We start from the raw sequence: 10,348 nt of genomic DNA on the forward strand, positions 1-10,348 counted from the left end.
CCCTCCACCTCTACCTCATTGCCGCATCGTATCCACAACACACCATAAGTAACCAGGGAATCAACCAAAATCAACATCAAAACTTCTATCGCCCCCTCGCCTGTTGCTGCTTCACGCGCCTGCTCCTCCTCAACCAGCATCTCCAATGGCATGTTTTCTTTTTGCGCGAAAGGGAGATATATTAATCAAACAATGGTCCTCCAGGTCCCGGAATTTCATGTCAGCACGTGTTTGCCAGATGATGCTATGAACTCTATTATTGCGTTTGTTTTGTGGAATATCTGGACTTTCCGCAATGACATGATTTTTAATCATCAGCGCTGGCATGATGTTAAACAGATTTGGTGGCTAACCCTGAAAACTATTCGCAAATGGGAACTACTATTCAAGGAGCAGATGCAAGTTGCAATAGACAAGTTCTGCAAACACATCTCTGGTCTCCTCCAGGAACCAATTCAGTTGTCTTGGAGATGAACAAGATTCTCGACCTCTCTACTTCCTTCTCACCAGCGACCCCTGAGCTTGGAGCAATTCTGGCGGATGCGGTCTCTGGAGGATGCTCTTCGCTAAGCATCTCAGACCCATCGCCACCCATCTCCAACTGGCTGCCTGGACTGCCCAGCAAGGGGGTGCGGTCCGCTCCTGAAATCCATGAGAAGCTCCAGGAAGTGCGGGATCGCCTCACTGCTGAGCGCGCCCAACTTGATGTCTGATGTCTGAGAATTCAGCGCCTGTAATGGATGTTTCAGTATCTCGTTTGCTGCTTCTAGGCAGTTTTCTTTCTTTTTTGTTTTTGCTCGAGAAGACATACTCCTTTTAATTTGAACTCTGTATAACCTGGTTTCATTAATGCAATGGGACCGAGAGGTTTCAAGCCTTCTGTTACTCTAAAAAAAAACCATAGGCAAACCAATTTTGTGTGGGGCTATTTTGGTTGTAAACCAAACAGGCCCTAGAATCTTCGTTCTTTGAATTGACAATATGATAATTTTGTGTGCGCGTGTCAAGCGGGCTAGCATATGAATGGTCATCTTCATTATTTTCGAAGGGCAATTCCTGTCTCATTATTTTCGAAGGACAATTCCTGTCTCATTATAGCACCCTAGCTTGTATGACAATGAAGTACGGTCATTGTGGGTATTTGATGGACCTACGAATTTATGCACATGAAGTCCGCGTTACCCCCCTAAACATTTACTCTCTTTGTTTCATAATTGTTGTCGTGGTTTAATACAAATTTGAATTAAAACCATGACAAAAATTATGAAACAGATGCAGTATCCTTAAATCTACTTTTGTTTAATATTCCTGAAATTACTAGTTTTACTCTGGTTCAAGCTGATGTGGCGCCACATCAGATTGAACGCACCTCCATTTTCACCTTCTCACCTCAGAGGAAATAATCCTAGGCCCTCCACAGCGTGTCAATGACAGTATGACAGATGTTTGACACAACCTCATATCGATGCCTAGAAATTTCATTGAGGCACCGATCTCACAGCGTTAGTCTTTCGCCCCTGAAATAATAGGGCCCACTCTGAATAAAAAAGTTGACTGGCAACCTACATCTAATTCCTTCCCGCGAGTTCTTCTTGGTCTTCAACGGGGAGGAATAAATCCCCTTCTCTTGTGAGAGCAAGATCCAACAAATCCCATGCTTTTTTCCTTGTTTCTTCCCGATTCAAAGTCAGGTGGACTTGGACCGAGCGGTCACGGCGGTGAGGCAGCTCCAAGAGTCCAAGGTCGCAGTGGCGGCTTCGAGTCATCGGCGAGGATGCCCGATGTGGAAACTCCGAGGCAAGTCTCGCGGTTCGCAGTGGCGGCTCTGAGGTGCGCCCCGAAGCCGGGGCGCGGCGTCCGGCGGCGATGTGCGCGAATTGCTCTCGACGGAGCCAGGGAACGAAGGGAAGACAACGGGGTTGGCAGTTGTATAGAATCATTATTTTATTATTAGAGTATCCTCGATGCAAGCTGCTCGTACACATGTGCTTAAAAAGAGCGAGAGCTTTGTCATATCACTAAACATCTATCTAAATAAACTTACTTCAATGCTGAGAAGTCTAGACAGGTGCTTAATTCGTGTGAGCATTTTTGTAGCACTCATTCAGACACCTCTGGTGTCGAACGCACAAATGCTTCGTTAAAAAAATATTGACTGGGTTTTCATCTTCTAGCTCATCCAAGGCATGGAGCTCACATGCTAAATGCGCCTCCGCCCCTAGCTCATCCAGGATTTGAAGTCGCCGGTTTGCTGCGCCTCCGCCCTCAACTCGTCCTAGGTTTTCAGCTCGCCTCCGCCCCTAGCTCGCCCAAGACGTGCAGCTCGCCGACAAGTTGTGCCTTCACCCCAGCTCGTCCCCGACGCAGCTCGACAGCTTGCCCGAGGTGTGCAGCTCGCCAGCGAGAGGGCGGTCGGGCGGTGCCACAGCGGCGGGCTATAGGCTGCGAGCGCGAGCGGGCGGCACGCTGCGAGGAGCGAGCAACGGCGGTGCTCCTACAGGAGCCAGGCGGCGAGCTCGACGCGGTGAGTTGCCTCACCCGCGTGGACGCACGCGCCGCGCCTCCCACAACATCCGGGGATCGCTGAGGGCGTGGAACTAGGCTTGCTGCAGGAAAAGGACACTAAGACGAAGGACCCTGTTGAAGCACTCGTGAAGCACCTGTCTAGCAGAGAGAGCAGTTTTTCCCTGCAGGCACTGGGCAAGCGCCGAAGCAAAACGGGGCACCTCAAGCGTCCTCCAGGCACTTGGTCCAGCTGACGTGGCGAAATAAACCGGTTTTTTTTTTCTTAAGCACTCCTATTAAGCACCTGCGTTGAAGATGCTCTTAGTGGCAGAGTTTGGGCATCGGAGCAAGGAGTTGCTCCGGTTCCCTAAATTTTTTCTCTGGCACCGACCGGGCAACGGAGGGCACCGGTGCCAAATGAGCAAAAGTGAATGTGGCATTGGTATTTGGCCAACATTGTGGAGGGCCTAAGGGCAACTTCAGCGGGGTGAGGAAAATGGGCCTGTGGACCAAAACAGACAAAACGCACCCCCAGCGGAGCGACCCATTTGTGCGGCGGTCCGGATTCTGGTCCGATTGGACCCATATCCGTTCCAAATTTGGGCCAGGTTTGCGACGATTCGGACCGCACACAGAGTGCCGTCGCGTCCGCCCTAGCGTCATAGGGACCCATCCGTCAGCCACACAACACAAGGTCGTCGCATCTCCATTCTCCATCTCCACACCGCGACTCCTGCCCCCATCCCCGCCACCGCCTCCGCCACCACCTGTTTCGCCAGTCTTTCTCGCCGGCACAACCGAGTTCTCCCGGCGGCCTTCTGCTCGCCGCCACCGCCGCCGTGCCCGAGTTGAACTTGGCGGCGCCCGCCATGGCTGATAACGACGGCAAGTTCTTCTTAAACTACTTCATCGACACCTCGTCTGATGAGGACTACAAGGGCGAGACCGAATTGCTGGTGAGTACTGTAGCTCTCTACTTCCATCGGCAGAATCAGATCGAGCGTCCAATCATAGGGGTTCGATTAGGGGGCGCAGGGCCATGCTAGACCGCAACAGAGAGGCCAGCCATGTTCTTCTTTTCAACGATTACTTTGATCGGACCAACCATGTGTTTCCTGCCCATCTATTCCGACGTCGTTTTCGCATGACGAGGCCGCTGTTCAGGCGTCTCATGCAAGGGGTGGCCGGATATGATGAATACTTCATATGCAAGCCGAACGCTATCGGCAGGGTTGGCTTCTTCACATATCAGAAATGCATGGCCGCGATCCAGATGCTATCCTATGGAGTTCCCGGTGACAGTATTGATGAGTATTTGCGCATGAGCGAGACCACATGCCTTGAATCAATGTATGGATTCTGCACCGCGGTGGTTCAAGTGTTTGGTTCACAATACCTGAGGGCACCGACGACTGCGGACACACCTCACTTGTTGTCGATCAATGAGTCCAGGGGGTTTCTTAGGATGCTAGGAAGCATCGACTATATGCATTGGGAGTGGAAGAACTGTCCGTTCAGCTGGCAGGGTGCATACAAAGGCCATGCCGGGGGATGCACCGTGATTCTTGAGGCCGTTGCATCTCATGATCTTTGTATTTGGCACTCTTTCTTCGGCATGGCGGGCTCTCACAATGACATCAACATGCTTCATTCCCCGGTCTTCTCTAGGCTTGCGGAAGGCCAAGCTCCGGTGGTGAACTATGAGATCAATGGCCACCAATACAACAAGTGGTACTACCTTGCCGACGGCATCTACCCTGACTGGTCGACAGTTGTGAAGACCATCCGCAGGCCGCAAGGAGAGAAAAGATGCAGATTTGCTAAAGAACAGGAGGGTGCTAGGAAGGATGTTGAGCGGGCATTTGGAGTGCTACAAGCTCATTGGGCGATTGTTCGTCATCCTGCAAGAACATGGGATGTGGAGGTCATGACCGAGGTGATGACTGCTTGTGTGATCATGCACAGCATGATTGTCGAGGACGAGCGGGATGATTCCTTTTTATGATCAAGAGTGGGATTTCTGCGGTGATTTGGTTGAACCCCAACCTGGACCGGCATATTTCTAACAGTTCCTCCATACTCATCATGAAATTCGGGATCGGGCAACTCACAACCAACTCCAGGATGATTTGGTTGAGCATTTGTGGCAGCATGTTGGAAATCAATAGTGGATTTCCTATTTATTTCAATGTTTGGACTATGTTTGTCTATTTGCATTATTTGTGTTGAAGGATTTGTAATAATTCCGAACATATGATTTGTAGGATGATTTGCAATAATTCCGAACGTTTGTTTTATTTTTTGGTGTATTGAGAGAATTGTATCAAATGGCCACAAATGGGTGGCACCACTGGACGCGTGGCCCGACCCAAACGGACGAAGGCCAGACTAGGGCCTTTTTCTGTCCGTCCCGCAACCCATACGGACCAAAAGAGACGCAAAAAATGGTTTGTTTGGGTCGGCCCGCTGGAGTTGCCCTAAGAGACCTGATCTCTCGAGAGACCATGTGCATGAGGCCTCTCCGAGTGCTCCACCTTGTACCGACTCTTAGACTCTCCACGTCATAGTTTTGCTGAATTGGCATCAAATTAATGAAGAGAGATAAAAAGTTTGTGTCTTACGGAACAGACCGGCTCAACGGAGAAACCAACCCGGCATCATTAATCTCGCCCCTTCTTGCACTCACCAGCCGGCAACCGCGCACGTCCGCTGCTCTGCCATCGCGATTAAATTTAATCTCAAAGCATAAAGAGTGATAAATAAATATAAAAATTATAATTATGATACAGTGGATTTTTCAAAGTTACTCCCTCCAATCCATAAAAAGTGTCACTCACTCAGTACAAAATTTGGACTAACTTAGTACAAAATGTGCGACACTTATGGACTGGACCGAGTACAAGATGAAGATGAAGGTGGTTCTTTCGGGGTGTGGAAGAGACCCTGAAAATCAACAAAATTGAGCCAAACTCGAAAGAAATTTGAAATATGGACTCTGGCGAAACTAATTCACAAATCTGACCCTTCCTCATAGCACCTGCACTCGAGGCGTTAACCTCCGCAGCATAACACCTAGTCACCTGGCGTTGAATCCCTGCCAGCGTGGCATACCCGGGCCCCACGCGCCACCATGTACCGCCCCATCCCGCCCTAGGCGTTATTCCCCGGCCATAGCACCTTGTCACTAGGTGCTATGACCTCGGTGCCCTACCAATAAGAACCGCCATCTAGTCGCACCATCCCGTAGAGTCAGTGTTGATACACACCGGTTCGCCGTCGGATCATGGACACGTCCTGAAGAGTCACGGTCATCTCCCCGGTCTGGAGGTGAAATGTGTGCGTCTCATGCCTCCACCGGTCGACAAGCGCCATGATTGCACAAGCGTTCAACCAAGGTGTCGTCTGGGTCACCATATGGATGAATGGGAAGAGCCCTGTCCTCAAGATGTACGGTGTGTACCGCTCATCGTAAGACATGACGGTGGAGGAGGCCCCGTGAGACCTAAGTTTCAGGGGTCCAAGATCCTGCAAAAAATAAAAGTACGATCGTGTTACTTATACATTTTAACATAACAAGTACAAAAGGAAGCAACATGTAAATTCTCATTACCATTTGTTCATCCCGAATCAAACGTCCATGGTGATGCATATCGTAGTGATCCTTGAGTAGCGCCATCCTACATATTCCAATTTATACTACCAATAAGTCAGAGATAAATGCTATATCAAGTTGCAAAAAGGCATCCATAAGACCTAATGTAAGCCAAATCACTCAGCGTATATGCCTCAATATGCCTCATCACACATAAAAAATAATATAAACCCTAGTAACAATATTTTGATTGTAAAACAGAAAGAATCATGCCATTTGTTGTGACTTTGCATATTTACATTGTTTAGCCCAGATCATCCATTCACTTGACATATTGTGGATTCAGCCAAAACATGTCATCTCTTTTCTGTGCAATCATAGGGAGGCAGGCAGCTGGCGACTAGTAGCTGATTATGAACCTTATGTTTCCCCCACACAGAAAATGGACTGTGACTCAATAGCCAATATTTCTAAACATGAGCAATGAGAATACTAAAACATGAAAATAGACCACACATTGCCGATATGATATATTTTTCGGTTGGATTCGAGCCTAATATAATACCCATGTAGGCTCTGAAACAGAAAGAACCATGTCATTCTTCCATGGAGAATACAAAATCCACACATTAACTAGGGTTTGCCCAAATTGGAGAAATTTATGGATGAAAATGAGTAGATTGGAGGAGATTACCTTGGGGGGAGGAAGAGAGCCCAATTCCACGAAGAATGCCTTCAAAAGATGAGGATTTGAGGTGAGGGAGAGAGGCAGAGCCACAAACACCTTTCTTCAACTAAAGGCCACTCTTCTGTCTGCCCCTGCCTCAGGCCCTAGTGCTTCGGCCTTTTTAAGGCACGGGGGTATAGCGTCCAGAGACAAGGCGCTATGGCTGCAGTATAACGCCCCCATGACGGGGTGCTACATGAGCACGCCTGGGTCTCGGCAACGCCATGCTGGACAGGCAACGCCACGCTATTATGGGTTCAACGCTAGATGACTAGGCGTGATGATGTAGAGGTCACCTGGTGTGTGTGCGCTATGTGGAGTAGTTTCGTGAGAAGTCCAGAAGTCCAGCCTGGTGTTCTTTGTATCTATAAACTCTATAAAGTTGAAGCCCACTAAGTGCAATTAATTTAGCAAGCTGCACATGCATCCTATCCACATCAGCATTTCATTTAATTTCTATTGCTAATTTTCATCTAATTCCCTTTATAATTTCTAAATTTATTCCATCTCATAAGTTGGCCCATCATGTCCAGCCCACTGCGTGCAGCCCATCGTCCAGAGCAGCCAGCCCACTTCTATCGTCTTTCCTCCCGACGTTTCTCCTGGCCGAAGTTCCCATGTCCATTCCCCTTCACCTTCCTCCGCCATTCCTTTTTCCTCCTTCAGCCGACCTCCTTCCCTTCCCTGTCCCCAACCTCCAACGCCCACGGGCAGCACAACCTCGCCAAGCAGCCACGCTACACCCTCACCACAAGGGCTCATGGGCGCCATGGACACCGGCTGAAGCCGTCCACAAGGGCTCACGTCGTAAAAGTGCATAGGCGACTCAGGCGTCCCAAGCGTCATCTCCACCACGGTGGCCAGTGCTGTGCCCAGCGCGCCGAAGCAGTCGCCCAGGCGCAGGTGCCCTTGCCGTGAGTATCAGAGGCGCAGGCTTTAAACTGGAGTTGAATATGTTGATGCGGAGGCCCTGCCACACGCGGCCTGATCTGACCACTGTCTTTTAGAATCAAGGAGATGAATGTTTTTTTCCTCTAATATCAGTTCTATGTTGATGCATATTTGTTGTATAACTGATTCGAGCTTATACATTAGCCTCACACAATTTTCTCCCTCTCACTGTATCTTTCTCTATGTGCTAAGGTGATTTATCTTTCTACAAAATTTGTAATCTCAGGTTATGGTTCTGTGGTGATATGACACCATCAGAAGCTTCTGGATTTTGCTTGAGAGACGTTGGGAATTGAGACAAAAGTATTTGGAATTTCTCATTAAGATTGAGAATTGGAATTCCTCTATTATAATTGGATCTCATGCAGATTGGGAATTGGGACTGTCTCCCTCTCTTAAGTAATTGGAATTTTACTCTCAAATTATTGGAATTCTCATGCAGATTGTGGGATGGTTCATAATGGAACCACGTCAATTTTCATGGCGGTATTTCATTGTGAGGTATGTTTCTTCATTAGTTCCCTAAAACTATGAAGTTTTAATAGGTCTAGAATTCCCTTTGATAGTTTGTTCAATTCACCAGATAATCTCAGAACCTTGAAATTGACATTATATATTCAGTACACACAAAGTAGGGGTCATATATGGATGAGAAAGCTTGTAGCAGATAACAAGTTATTGACCATTAATTGATTTGATATCTTCTTACCTTGCTATATTTGTATGCGCTAACAAGTATCATGGTGTTTTATTAGTTTAATTCAGTTTTCCATAGCAAACCATTTGAACCATGTTAAGATTAATTAAAAGTGCAGTTGCATGTTATAAGATAGGGGCTATAGTAATTCATTTCTTTCCTAGCAACTATTTTGCTTCAGGTTCAGGTCAGTGTGAGCTGAAAGGATAGTATGAAGAAAATTATTTACCAGGTGATATACATCTGCCATGGCCACGGTGAAAGAATTTCTATCAGGTGATTGTTCATCAACATTGCAACTCTTTTCCTTGCAAATTTTGCATTCTTTAGAGTGAAGAGATGTTACTACCTATACCGACGAATCCTTCTAGGAAAGTTGTTGATTGTCCTTGCTTGCTACTGTCAATTTTGCCATCTGATTTAAAGAGTGTCAGGTAGTGTTTGCCTATCTATTCTCACATCTCTGGTGCCTATATTTAAAAATTGATGCTAATATATTTTTCTTCATGCTCATCATTTTAGCTGGTGAATTCCTCATTCACTACCACATGAATAGCACGCTAGCAAATTTTTTTGAAAATAAGGACGTTGATGAGCCGGCATGCAGAGGTCATGAATCTAAAAGTTTTTTCATTGAAGGAATCTAAAAGTTCCATACAACAAAGGTATGTTCTTATTTGGGAGTTGCAAAAATTTAGACAGAAGTCTCAGGGTAAGAGAACTATGCAGTCATGTCCTATCATTTCCATTTGATTTTTTGCTTTTCATGTTAGCATATTCTCATTGATACATCTCCAGGTGCAATTCTAAGGCTTTTGCAGCTTCATACTATATGGTTTTTTTATGTTTTGGACGTTGTGTTGTCATGAAATATGTGCTACTTACAAGTTCTTACTTCCATGAATATTACTCTCTCTGATCCATAATAAGTGTCGTTGATTTAGTACAATTTTAGTACAACTTTGCACTAAATCAACTACACTTATTATGGATCGGACGGAGTATCTTTTAAAGTTTGTCATTAATTGGTTTCGCTAGCATATCAAAAGTTTTCTACTTTCTAATCTTTCACTGGTTTGGACTTTTTTTTTATAAGGACGCTAATTTGGACATTTAGTATAGACTGAAGCGTAGACAGGGAGCGGTGACATTAGTTCACATGTTGCCACAAATATCCTGAAGACTTATGTTATGTTGAATTAATGAGCCATTCATCATTTACGCAAGCAATTTTTGGTTATTATATCATCTAATTTTATTTATTTTCAATGGTGATCGAACAATGTACAACATGGTAATAGCTTTGAATTGAATAGACAAATTCTATTGATACTTTTATAAAGGCTATACTAAAATGCGTTGCCTAACTTTTTGAAACCACTAATACTCCCAAATATCATCCATCATATAAGGTCTTTTGTATGCTTTCATTTGTTCCTTTCCCCTTGATTACATGTTCTGTAAAGCAACTGATACTAAGCAATTATTGCGCAGGACGTGGATTGTGGGAATTGGGATTTATGAAGTTTTTAGCAGGTTGAATTCCACACGATGTATATGTATATTAGGTAAATCTTCTTTGCTTTCATTTTGCGTCTGCAAAAGTTCAATACTGTACAATTGGTTCTGCATTTGCAAGGATAAAAATCGTTTAGATAAACTTCCAAATTCAGGTGCTTAAATCATCATCTGTTGATCCTTCTCTGATTCAGCTGTTGCAGCATCTTGATCTAAGAGAGGATGAAGTGAGGCTATTTGCATATATACACTACCTAATGTGTCAAGTCCAGTAAAAAATTCCATCATCTGCGTTGAAAGCAGCTCTTAACATGTTTATTTTTGTTTTGTTTTCCACTTAGGACCATATCTAAAGTCA

Source organism: Brachypodium distachyon, chromosome 1, assembly GCF_000005505.3.
Source record: "Brachypodium distachyon strain Bd21 chromosome 1, Brachypodium_distachyon_v3.0, whole genome shotgun sequence".
Lineage (NCBI taxonomy): Eukaryota > Viridiplantae > Streptophyta > Magnoliopsida > Poales > Poaceae > Brachypodium > Brachypodium distachyon.